Source organism: Periplaneta americana, chromosome 2 (genome assembly GCF_040183065.1).
Source record: "Periplaneta americana isolate PAMFEO1 chromosome 2, P.americana_PAMFEO1_priV1, whole genome shotgun sequence".
In the NCBI taxonomy this organism is placed as follows: Eukaryota; Metazoa; Arthropoda; class Insecta; order Blattodea; family Blattidae; genus Periplaneta; species Periplaneta americana.
The window spans coordinates 85188780-85201986 of record NC_091118.1 but is presented as its reverse complement, the minus strand read 5'-3'; positions in this window follow the sequence as shown (position 1 = coordinate 85201986).

Sequence of the window (13207 nt, the reverse complement as noted above, 5' to 3'; positions counted from 1 at the left end):
CACAAAAAATATATTATGCTACCTGTAACTTCTGTACTAAGCTTTTCATAAAAATCTGTTAGACAGGAGAGAAGTTATTAATTTTATTTTGTCTAAATACACCCACTACAAAGGGGTAATTCCACTTACACAAACGTAGTCAGAATTTTTAAACAAAAAATCTATAAGCTTACTACCTGTAACGTCTGCACAAAATGTCATAAAATTCTATTAGGAGAGAAATTATTTTTTTCTAAAACCACCTCATATAACGGGGTAGTTACCCTTACATAAACGTAATGAGAGTTTATACACAAAAAATATATACTGTTTGTACCTCCTGTACAACGTACCATAAAAATCCGTTAGGTAGCAGAGAAGTTATTACTCTTGTCTAAATGCACGTCAATAAAGAGGTAGTTTCTCTTACACAAATGTAATCAGAGTTTTCTACACAAAAAAATATATGCTACATGTCACTCTTCTACTAAGTTTCGTAAAATATGTTATAGAGGAGAAAAGTTATTAACTTTGTTCAGTTAGATTTGGTTTCTGAACCACTGAGGCGGTTGGAAATAAAATATTGTGCATGTCTTAAGCAAACTTGAATATCGTTAATAATTATGTGTGAAACGGCTAGAGATGATGATAATCATGGTGACGATGACGAACATATACCACCATAATCATTATCATTAACAGTAGAAGCATTATAACTAGTCATTTCGAAAATATTACATGGAAGATATTAAAATCTGATTACAACGCACTGTCTTGAATTACGTCGATAGATCCAATCTTTTCGACAATACTTTTGGATATTTAATTTATTTTCAATTCTTTCTGAGAGTTCCAAGATATTCCGGACACATAAGCTGACAAAAATGTCTTACGTAAGACTTAAGTCCCTTATGGGTATACAGAGTGAAAGGGTATAACTGCATTAATTTTAAGAACAGAATCTTTATTTGTATTTATTTATTTATTTATTTATTTATTTATTTAATCCGCAGGATTGCAGCCCTAAAGCCTTCTCTTTCATCCTACCAGATAGCACGAAAAATACAAACACTGCCAAAAATACTGCAAGGAGGTTGTAAGTAACCAAAACGTCAAATGTCATTTTGGTATTTCAATAATGGTTTAGCCGAAAAAATCATTTGTATCTCAAGTTTGAACCCTATTTATGGTAAAACAATTGGGTACTTAGATGTATATGTGATAAGTAGGCCCCGGGAAAAGTATTGCTATCAGCTTAGTATGCAACATGGTATACCTGCTTTGAGAGGGATGGGGTAAATAACGATAGACCGCGTGACGCTGGCAGTAGTGCAGTTTGGTTCATGAGAAATTAAGTAATACATGGAAGTCTCATTATTTGTGCGTTATTTTGACTAGTTTCCAATGATTAGCTATGAAGCTTACAAAGTGCAATTCTAAGTTATTCTCATTAAGAGACCTAAATATTTCATTGTACTTGACATACTGGTAATAATATTATTTACGTATTGATGCGTTGCAATGAACTATCAATATCAATATCATTTTCAAATTTCTGAACGAAAAATCCCTTTCTGTTATCTGACAGCAATGTTCTATACATAGAAAATGTACGTTCCACATCTGCAGATATAACCGAAGCATATTTAAAATACTTCATATCACTATAGCTTATATTAACACTACTAGAAGAACATTTATTTGACAGAACATCAGCAATTTCACTAAGAGTCTGGTATTCATCATTTGTGTCCAACATTGTTTTCATCTTTGCAGATACACGTTTCCCAACATCATTTTCAACGCGATTCAAGTTACTAATAAGATTTGTTACCAAGTGTATTTGAGTCACGAGTTCTGTACCAGATTTTTCTAAAGCTTCAATAGCAGCTGGCAAAAACCCAAAATTTGACGTAATATACTTTAGATCATGTTTAATGTCTGTATTATTAAAGAGTCATGTATTGTGGGTCCCTATCACCACGGCATGGCGGGTCCTCAGGTTGCGGATCGAGGAGACGGCCTCCAGATATGGAGGGTAGCTGTGAATATTTTGAATAAGCAGTCGCGGACAGCCGATGAGGGGTGGTCCTCCAGCTTGGGGGTTGGGCGAAGGGCTAACAACCCATCACCGTAAAAAACAGCTTGTTACGAATCCTTCAAATAAGCTTCGGAATGGGACTGATTCTCTGGCACGACCACAGCAAAGGAATAAGGTTTTGAGATTTGGTACTTGAATGTTACAAGGGGTAACATTAGTAGCAAAAGAACTAGCTAGATATAGAATAGACTTTGTGGGAGTACAGGAGGTTAGGTTAGATGGGAACGGCATAACGTAAATAGGAGATTATTTGTTGTATTATGGGGAAGGAAACGATAATCACCAATTAGGAACAGGATTCTTTATTCATAAAAGAATAAAATCAGCAGTAAAAAAGGTCGAATTTATCAGTGATAGGTTATCGTATTTAGTACTTAAGAGTAGATGGTGCGATATCGTAGTTACAAATGCTCATGCCCCTACAGAAGAGAAAGACGACCATATAAAGGATAGCTTCTATGAGGAATTGGAACATACTTTTGATCATTTGCCTAGATATCACATGAAAATTTTATTGGGGGATTTCAATGCTAAAGTAGGACGGGAGGATATTTTTAAACCGACTATTGGAAAAGAGAGCCTACACATAACTAGTAATGACAATGGAGTTAGGTTAGTCAACTTTGCCACATCAAAAAATTTAATTGTCAAAAGTACAACATTCCCCCATAAGGATATATATAAATATACTTGGACTTCTTCAGATGGATTGGCACATAACCAGATAGATCATATCTTGATAGATAAACGAAGACATACAAGTATAGTACACATTCGAACCTTCAGGGGGGCAGACTGTAATTCTGACCATTATTTGGTAATTGGATAACTAAGAGAAAGACTATCAGTAGCCAAGCGAGTAGAGCAACAAGTTAATATTAGAAGATTCAATATTCCGAAATTAAAGGAAGAGGAAACTAAGCAAAATTAACAGGTCGAAATTTCAAATAGGTTTGACGTATTAGCAAGTTCCGACGAAGTTGAGGAAAAGTTAGATGTTAATAGCATGTGGGAAAATATCCGAGATAATATCAAAATTGCAGCTGAGCAGAGCATAGGTTATTATGAAACTAAGAAAAAGAAACCGTGGTTTGATGAAGATTGTTGCATGGTAGTAGAAAGAAGGAAACAGGCAAAATTGAAATTCTTATAGGATCCAGTTGAGGCGAATAGAGATAATTATTTCAATAAAAGACGGGAAGCAAATCGTACGCTTAGGAATAAAAAGAGAGATTACTTGAAGGAAAAACTGAATGAGGTAGAAACAAATAGTAAAAATAAAATCATTAGAGATTTATATAAGGGCATAAAGGAAATCAAAAGAATGGATATCAGGCAAGGGTAAACGTGATCAAGTATGTGAATGGTGACTTGCTTGTAGACGCTCATTCAATCCTGAACAGATGGAAAAACTATTTTGGACAACTCCTAAATATACGAGTATATAGGCCAAATGGACATAATCGGGCCGAAATTGAAATACAAACTGCTGAGCCATTTATACCGGAACCCACACTTTCTGAAGTCGAAATTGCGATAAAAAAAATCTAAAAAATTATAAGTCTCCAGGTATCGATAAAAATTCCAGCAGAATTAATACAAGAGGGTGGAAGCACATTATCTAAAGAAATTTATAAGCTTGTACTTACTATTTGGGAAAAGGAAATTGTACCAGAACAATGGAAGGAGTCCATAATCGTACCTATCTTTAAGAAGGGGGACAAGACTAACTGTAGTAACTTTCGAGGAATATCACTTTTGTTGACGTCATACAAAATTTTGTCAAATATTCTTTTGAGAAGATTAACTCCATATGTAGATGAAATTATTGGGGATCATCAGTGTGGTTTTGGGCGTATTAGATCAACTAATGGCCAGATATTTTGTATTCGACAGATAATGGAGAAAAAATGGGAGTATAAGGGTTCAGTGCATCAGTTATTCATAGATTTCAAAAAGGCACATGACTCGGTTAAGAGAGAAGTTTTATATGATATTCTTATTGAATTTGGTATTCCCAAGAAACTAGTTCGATTAATTAAAATGTGTCTCAGTGAAACGTACAGCAGAGTTCGTGTAGGTAAGTTTCTGTCAGATGCGTTTCCAATTCACTGTGGGCTAAAGCAAGGAGATGCACTATCACCTTTACTTTTTAACTTTGCTCTAGAGTATGCCATTAGGAAAGTCCAGGATAACAGAGAGGGCTTAGAATTGAAGGGGTTACATCAGCTGCTTGTCTTCGCGGATGACGTAAATATGTTAAGAGAAAATCCACAAACAATTAGGGAAAACACGGGAATTTTACTGGAAGCAAGTAAAGAGATAGGTTTGGAAGTAAATCCCGAAAAGACAAAGTATATGATTATGTCTCGTGACCAGAATATTGTACGAAATGGAACTATAAAAATTGGAAATTTATCTTTTGAAGAGGTGGAGAAGTTCAAATATCTTGGAGGAACAGTAACAAATATAAATGATATTCGGGAGGAAATTAAACAAAGAATAAATATGGGAAATGCGTGTTATTATTCGGTTGAGAAGCTTTTATCATCCAGTCTGCTGTCAAAAAATCTGAAAGTTAGGATTTATAAAACAGTTATATTACCAGTTGTTCTTTATGGTTGTGAAACTTGGAGTCTCACTTTGAGAGAGGAACATAGGTTAAGGGTGTTTGAGAATAAGGTGCTTAGGAAAATATTTGGGGCTAAGAGGGATGAAGTTACAGGAGAATGGAGAAAGTTACACAACACAGAACTGCACGCATTGTATTCTTCACCTGACATAATTAGGAACATTAAATCCAGACGTTTGAGATGGGCAGGGCATGTAGCACGTATGGGCGAATCCAGAAATGCATATAGAGTGTTAGTTGGAAGGCCGGAGGGAAAAAGACCTTTGGGAAGGCCGAGACTTAGATGGGAGGATAATATTAAAATAGATTTGAGGGAGGTGGGATATGATGATAGAGACTGGATTAATCTTGCTCAGGATAGGGACCAATGGCGAACTTATGTGAGGGCGGCAATGAACCTGCGGGTTTCTTAAAAGCCAGTAAGTAAGTATTATTAAAGAGTTCTTGAGAAATCTTGATTGCTGCTGCATCACTTGAAGGAAATGACTGAATCACGTTCTTTGCAGATTCGAAATGGTCACTACAATAAATGCACGCATTTAACCATGATCCGCAACAGGTAATGACGGGACATGGAGGAATAGGTACTTGAGAACACTGTTGTTGGAATTGAGAAACACGATGTGACGCCTTAACAAAAGCTTTTTTTTGCATTTGCAATAAGTCTGCCTACGTCCGGAAATTATTGTGCTCTCACTTCTTCTGCCAGTCTATGACATGCATGTGCAAGATATGTAATGTGTATCATATTCGGATAACGTGTTTCAAGAAACTTAGCAGATTTATTCATATAGCTTGCAGCATCTGTAACATATATTAATACATTTTCGAATTGCATACATGATCGCCATAGCAACTCCATAGCACTATCAAAAAGCTCACATATGATGGAATAATTAACCCTCTCTAACACTTCACTCATTAAGAGATAGGGTTTACAGGAACGTGACGTCCAACGGAGTCCATGCCTTCATCTATAGAAACCGATATCTTCTCATTTTGTAATTTACACTTCACTTCACGCAGACATTTTTCATATGCATGTTGCACATACTTCTTCCGCAATGTTGCTTCATTAGGAATTTGTCTTCCAGTGTACTTTTCTAAAAAGCCACAGAGTTTCGCGTTTTCTAATTTGTTTAATGGAATATTTGAAGCAATAAACGCCACACATATCTTCATAAAATGTTCGTTAAAGTAGTTGTGAAGGAGATTCCTGCTGTAACTTGCTTAAATTCTGTTGTCTGTTACATGCGCTTTTGTGCTTATTGCTATTTATATGCTTCTTAACGTTGCATGCCATGTCGGCTGCCAATTTTTCGTGCCACAATTGACAAAACATTTCATTACCATGGATGGAAAAGACATTTTCCCCATATTGACGAACATATTTCTTTAGTGCTTCTATCTTGCGTACTTTTGGTCTCGGCATTCTGAAGACACGTGTCGATTGCTTTTGACTGCGTTGTACTAAGCTACGCTGGCACTACTCCTACCTGCATAGAGATGCGTGCAACAGTCCTCGATTCATAAACATTAGCTATACTACATCGCGCGTTTCCCTGTAAACAATACTTTCTACGGGGTCTGGTGATAAGATATCAATGCGAAGAACAAGCTGAAAAAATATTCCTTTGTCATTTCTTCTAAAAATGCTTCATTTGTGTAATAATGTACAAAATTAACTATTAAAACACATTAACAGTGTGACGGAACCTTCACAGAAATCTGGCATCGCTGCAATTATGGGTTGTTCAGCAAGTGTACACTGTCTGTGTTCCTACGTTATACCTCAGTAGTAACAAGTCTTATGCCAGTCTTTTCGTATAATTCTGAAGGTGAAGTCAATTAAGAACAATGCCAAAATTTACAAATCGTGAATAGACCCTATCTAAATATATTTTTAATTTATGGAGAATCAGCTATGCGCTGTTGCAACGTATACACTTCCAATCTCTCAACAAAAACTCGATTTTTTTCATAACCATTAGGCCTATAGATATAGAAACGGTTATTCGAACTTCTCCTCTAGTTTTACTGATATCTCTTACTAGTTCAAATTAATGCAGTTACAGTATATCCATTTCATCTTGTATGCTGAAGTGTAAATATAGCTGGAAATGAATAAATAAATAGCAATAAATTAAGCATTATCCTTATAAATAGTAAACTCATTAGTTCAAGATACATAACGTAAGTGTTCTACCCATGGGCAGTTCAAGATATTAATGTTTTTAGATATGCAGGCTGAAGTAGGAAAGTACAGTACTCCGCACTCACAGCTAATGAAACTAGCTTTGGCACCGACCACCAAGAAATTTCGTCACACTAGCGGTCTGAGTTATAAGTCTTGTCTCTACGATTGTCACAAAAACTTATCTCGTGGCAAAAAAGAGAGGAAAACATCAGAGACCTCCATCATTGCAGTGGAGTAATCTAATCTGACAGAAACATCCCCTTCACACTCTGAAACAGAAGGAACTGTTGGCCAAACAAGAAATAGCTTTTATGTTCCCTTTCAAATTGCCTAGAATTAGGCAGGTATAAAGAGGACTGGTTTTATGTTACATTTGCATGCTAGGACATTCTCACGGCACAGGCGCGAGGCGCGCTGTTACGATTCGACATCACATTCATCAGCGGAGGGGTATCACTGCATGGAACAACTGCCCAAGTGTCTCAATTCTGCGATAATAATTGTACACTGGCGTTCAAAGATATCTGGCCCCTAGTAATCGATAGTGATCGATAATTTGTTCGTGTAAGTGTGGCTTCTTTCGTTATTGCTTCTATGTATAGATGGCGAAGATAATTGGCAGCATCGTTAATAGTACATAAACATACCCGCACTGTAGAATTCAGAATTTTATCCCTCTCTAATGATTGTGAAAAGCACTAGGTTTAGCGGGAAATAGCTGATTCTATCAAATGAGAATAATAATTCATACTTATTAATCTACATCATCATTTCCCTCAACATATTTTTACCCGTTTCAATAAAAGTATCTCCTATTGAGAACTAGGAGAACTATTTCAAAGTTGCCAATTTGTTACAACTTTGGTTCTAACTTATCCCGTATTTAGAAAGTTCTCTTACACAATCAGAAAATTGTAGGTCAGATATCTTTGGACGGGAGTGTACACAGGAATTCATATACCGGGTGAAAAGTATAGAGCAAAAGAGGCTTCACGGCTCTTAGCCGGCCAGCAGGCTTGCTATGCGCGCGGAAGCGGGTGATAGGAAGCCCGCAGTATATACTGTATCTACACTACGGTTTGTCGCGTGTTATTTCTAATAAAGAAACAAAAAATAAACACTTGAAAATAAAAGTATTCATATTATCCAGCCAGTAAATATACACTACGGTTTGTCGCGTAAGTTATTTCTAACAAAGAAACAAACAAACATTTAAAAATAAAATGTACTCATATTATCAAGCCAGGTGATGTTGGAAGTGCCTCCCTTCATTGTTCAAGCATTTCTGGTACCTACTTAAGAAATTGGCAATTACACTCTGGAGTTCCCTCTGAGAAATGGCAGCAATTCCTTGACGAATGTTATTTCTAAGTTCCTCTAAAGCAAACATGGGCACAATTTTCAGTTACGTAAGGCACTCGATTTTTACTAGGAGAGCAGACTGCAGCGTAGGATAGGAAATATAAACTGCTGTGGCCTGCGTCACCTTATCGTAATCGCTAAGGCGGTCAGTGGCGAAAAATTAGGAAAGCGCTTGGTTAACGTGAAACTCTCGAAAATTTTTATTCAATTTGGGCTAATTAATTCGGCAGCTTTAATCATAAACCTCTCTACTGTTTCTCCGTCGCTGAATTGATTTAAATCGCAGGCGAGAAATTGCGTAACTAGCCAATAACATTCTATCACGTTCTATACGTTTATTTTCTTGAATATTCTGGCGTTTCTCAAGATTACTTAATAGATTTGCACGTTCTCGACCTAAAATAATTTCAGAAAATCATATTTCACTTTCTACGCACATTTGATATTTTTTATATAAATTTCCTTGGAAAATAATACGTACAAACAAAATTTAATTCCTCGTACCTTTTAATGCAGCGTGTTTAAGGTATAATGTCGTATAACATTTATTAGTGCGTATTAGGCATACGTGGAAAGTTGCGCATAAAATTAATTTCTACACGATGCGTAAAATGTGTAATTTGCTTTAAATGTAAAAAAAAAAGTAATAAAATCACAACTTCCTCTAACAAATTAAATAAACATTAAATAATTTTTAACTCCAGTTCCCAAGCTATTAACGTCCGTTACTTCCGGTAATTCATACGTGTTCTTCATATCAAGTGTTATAATATTTTATATCATACGAAACGATTCGCCGACACCACGCAGTGTTTCCGCGTTTTGCTTAGCTAATCGCCACGCTGATACATATACCAGAGTTTATTCGTATTAGTCATCAAAGCTGCCGAAGATTTTTTTAATTAGTAGTTTTACAAAGTTTTTTCAACGGCTATGATTATAAAGCGTCTAAATGAGATGAAGGTGATAATGTCGGCGAAATGAATCCAGGGTCAAATGTCGAAATTTACCCAGCATTTGCTCTTAACGGGTTGAGGGAAAATCCCAGAAAAACCTCAACTAGGTAACTTGTTCCAACCGCTGTCATCGTAGGGCCAATATTAAAAGAGAGGAGGGGGGAAACAAAATCTATTGTCCTTTTTTATAACTCTCTGTGCACACTTTCCCAGAGGCGACACCTCGTGATCATATTAGTCATGCAGGGTGTTAGGAAAAAAGGGTGTAATATTTTGAGAGGAGGTAGAATTCATACAAACAAGATAAAAAGTATAATAAATATGCGTTCAAAAATTAAAATCTTTGAAGAAACAAGATAAGTAGGTAAGCCTATCTTTTCATGCGAGCTCTTTGCTCGTTTCTCTTTGGGTATATCACATCTATTTACTCTTTAGTATACTGTATTGCAATAGGAAACAAGCAAAATGCAGACATTAGAAGATAATCATGGTGTTGTTAAAATACTAAATTCACAGTTCTTGTTTCTTCAAATAAATTAATGTAAGATGTTGTTACAGTACGAATTTCACAGTCCTGGTTTCTTCAATAATATTTATTTTATTACCCATATTTATTAGTCTTTTTTCTTGTTTTTATGAATATGCTTACTACTACGTTTCAAAATATTATAATCTTTTTCTTAACGTCTCGTATGTACGTTACATTTCACCATTCAAATTATTTTCCTTTCTGTGATTATAAATGAAATTATTTAAAATAAATGCGTGACAATTATATTGTGATATCATTTTATTAAAATGAAAATAATTTATTACGCCGCGTATAAAATCGTGTAAAAATTAGTTTTTCGACGCAACGTAAATTACGTTAAACAAATACGTAAAATATGTACCATGTGATTTACGCGGTCAAACCTGATACTACGATTTTCGAGCTTAACAGACAATGTATGTTTCTCTCCCTCTAAACAGCAAAAGAACATTTCCCATTCCACATTAGAGTCGTTTACCGTACACCGTACTCTGATAAGCCACGAGAGTCATTCCACGTCAAATCGCACAGCAATAAAACACGAACTTCTCGGAAATGGTCGAATTTTTTTCATGAATTCCAGACATCAAATAAGGAGACCCGTATTTTTTATTCACAATTATTAATTATTTGTGTAGTTATGAATATTTGAAGTTACGCAAATTATGCGCGCACTGTTACATAAACTCGCTTGGAACTTTGTGTCTACATATAATTGAGATTTGCGGTTTGACGCATTTGAAAGACGAAATACAACACTTTTTATTACTTTAGGCCTATCACAAATAAATTAAAAATTTGGCCTATTTTTTTAATCATTTGTTTTTCAAAGCAAAATTACTATATTAAATAGCCAAGTTAAAAACCTGAAACAAATATAGACTTGTTCGCTGATGTATTATCTGTAAACTACTGCATTTATAAATATGGGATCGGCACCCATACATTTGTAACAATTTATTTTCCGGAGGCATGCACGCGCTCGCGATGCCCAACTAATGAACTGCTTGCAGCCATAGGCTAGAAGGCTTCCCGTGGAAATTTCCCGTTGTATCTGATGTCACCATACTAATCATCAAATGATTAATACCTTAAGGAACAGTAAATATCTTATCTAAAATTATTTTATTATTGCCAGCTCAGTGGGAAGCCCTTCACAGTTTATACTGTAATATAGCCAAGTGTTTGATGATAGCAAGACTGGGTAAGGCAGTAAACTTTATGGCAGTAAACAGATGGCATGAGAGAAAAATAATCAGTTTGGGTTTGAATTTCGCGCAGTGACGTGACAAACAAGAAATTCAATTGAATGATTACAAAATTTACCCCCTGAAGAGCACAGTTATTCAGAATTACCAACAATCACTAGTTAATTTATTAATACTATTCTAATATGGCAGATAAGTGCAATGGATTTAAGCCCCATATATAAAGTATTCCTGAAAACTTTTATTAGAAATAATGACAACGTGAGCCAATACAAACTACTTCTATACAACATGAGTGATGGTAAAGATCGCGTAATATATAACAAGTGTTTAAATCCATTTACCTTCCTAATCAAGCTTTTAAAAAGAAAAGTACACTAAGACGCGTAAGTCGCGACTTATTGATAAAGCTCAATTTAAAGGAGTCTTTGAGTGTGCAAATATGTGATTTGTTCCGTAAAAATCAATCAATTTCCGCATAGGTCAGGTGAAATTATATGTGAAGCCGGTAGTTCTTGTGATATTAATAAACATGAATCAAATGAAAGTGCGGACAGAGAAAGTGATTATCCCAGTATTTCTTCTAGCAGTTCTATGGATACAGTGCTAGAAATCAGTAATATTGAGGAATTAAACAAGAGTTTGATGTCAATAGAATCCTCTATCAAGATAAGAAAGATACAACAAAACGATATCCCCGTGAAAAGTTTCAAAAGTAAAAGACTCCCTAGCATGTTAAGTTTTTCATGTAGAAGATGCATCATCATCCATTCAAAAGTCAGCCATATTTTATTTTTGACGGAATGCAAAGAAAGTACAACCTGAAAATTACATAGTTATTGCAGACTTTTCTGAAAATTATTCATTTGTAATACAAGATTCAATACAAGGTGTGCATTGGAACATATGCCAAGCCACAATAAAGTACAATTTTAATTTTACTTCCTACTTTATTTTATTTTATATTCTCTTATAGGCCTATTAATATTATATCTGAACTGTGACCGAACACGAGCGCTGCTCATTCGATCTCAAATTTTGTTAATACTACTGCATCTCCTTTTTTTACATTGATTGTATTATTTTATTTCTATTTCTCTTATTTGTAATTATATACTTTATTCTGTATAAATAAATAAATAAATAAATAAATAAATAAATAAATAAATAAATAAATAAATAAATAAATGAATAAATAAATAAATAAATAAATAAATAAATCCTTTCGTAGTACATTTCAAAGAAGATACAGAAATTCGTTACAAAAGTAATGTCATCTCAGAAACCATGAAACATGACACCGATCCCTTTCACTTTTTTCAATCCGAAGTAATCAATTTCTTAAAGCAAGAATTCAACGATATGAAAAAAATCATCTACTTTTCAATGGATCAAGTTCACAAAAAAAAAAAATTAAAAATAATTGCTTACATGAAGACGATTATGGAATTAGTGCTGAATGACACTTCTTTGCAATGTCGCATGGTAAAGGTCCATGTGTTGGCATTGGAGATACTGTTAAAAGACTTGCCACGAGAGTTAGCCTATACAAGATCCTATAACAACACAAAAAAAAACTGTTTGATTAGTCACAAAAAACATTTCTAACGTGTCATTTATATTTTGTCCATTCAATAAGCACAAAAACCACACTGAAAATTTGCAGGCCAGATACCATAATCTAAAACCAATAACTGGTACATTAAAATTATATTCTTTCATTCTGTTGTCAAAAACTGAAGATTTAGTAAAACAATTTTCTTTCAAGAAAGAAGGTAGGCGAATGAAAATTTAAAATGTGAATGGAAAGAAACATTTGAAAAGCATAATGTACAATTATTTGAAGATATCATAATAAGTAAATTAGCAGTGTGTCCTCGAGTAACTTGATCCGTATTGGGTGTAATGTTGCAACGTTCAGTCAATTATCCAGCGCCGATAAACCTCTTAGCGCTTTAACGCTTCCCGTCCACTGCTGCTGCGCCGACAGCTACACATTCTGTCATAAGTAATTAAATTTCCATTAAACTATTGGAGATCCCATTCTGATTTTTTCTGGAATTATTAAGAATACTTCAGTGCACCTAGTAGGCATTTTTTTAGATTTTTTAATAGGGCTATTTCACATTGATATATATGTTTTAAAAATTGAATTATAAAAAAATATTTGAAATAATTATATAAAAATTAGTTAGTAAATATTTAATAAAAGACAGTACTTTTAGCTTTTAAATGCATTT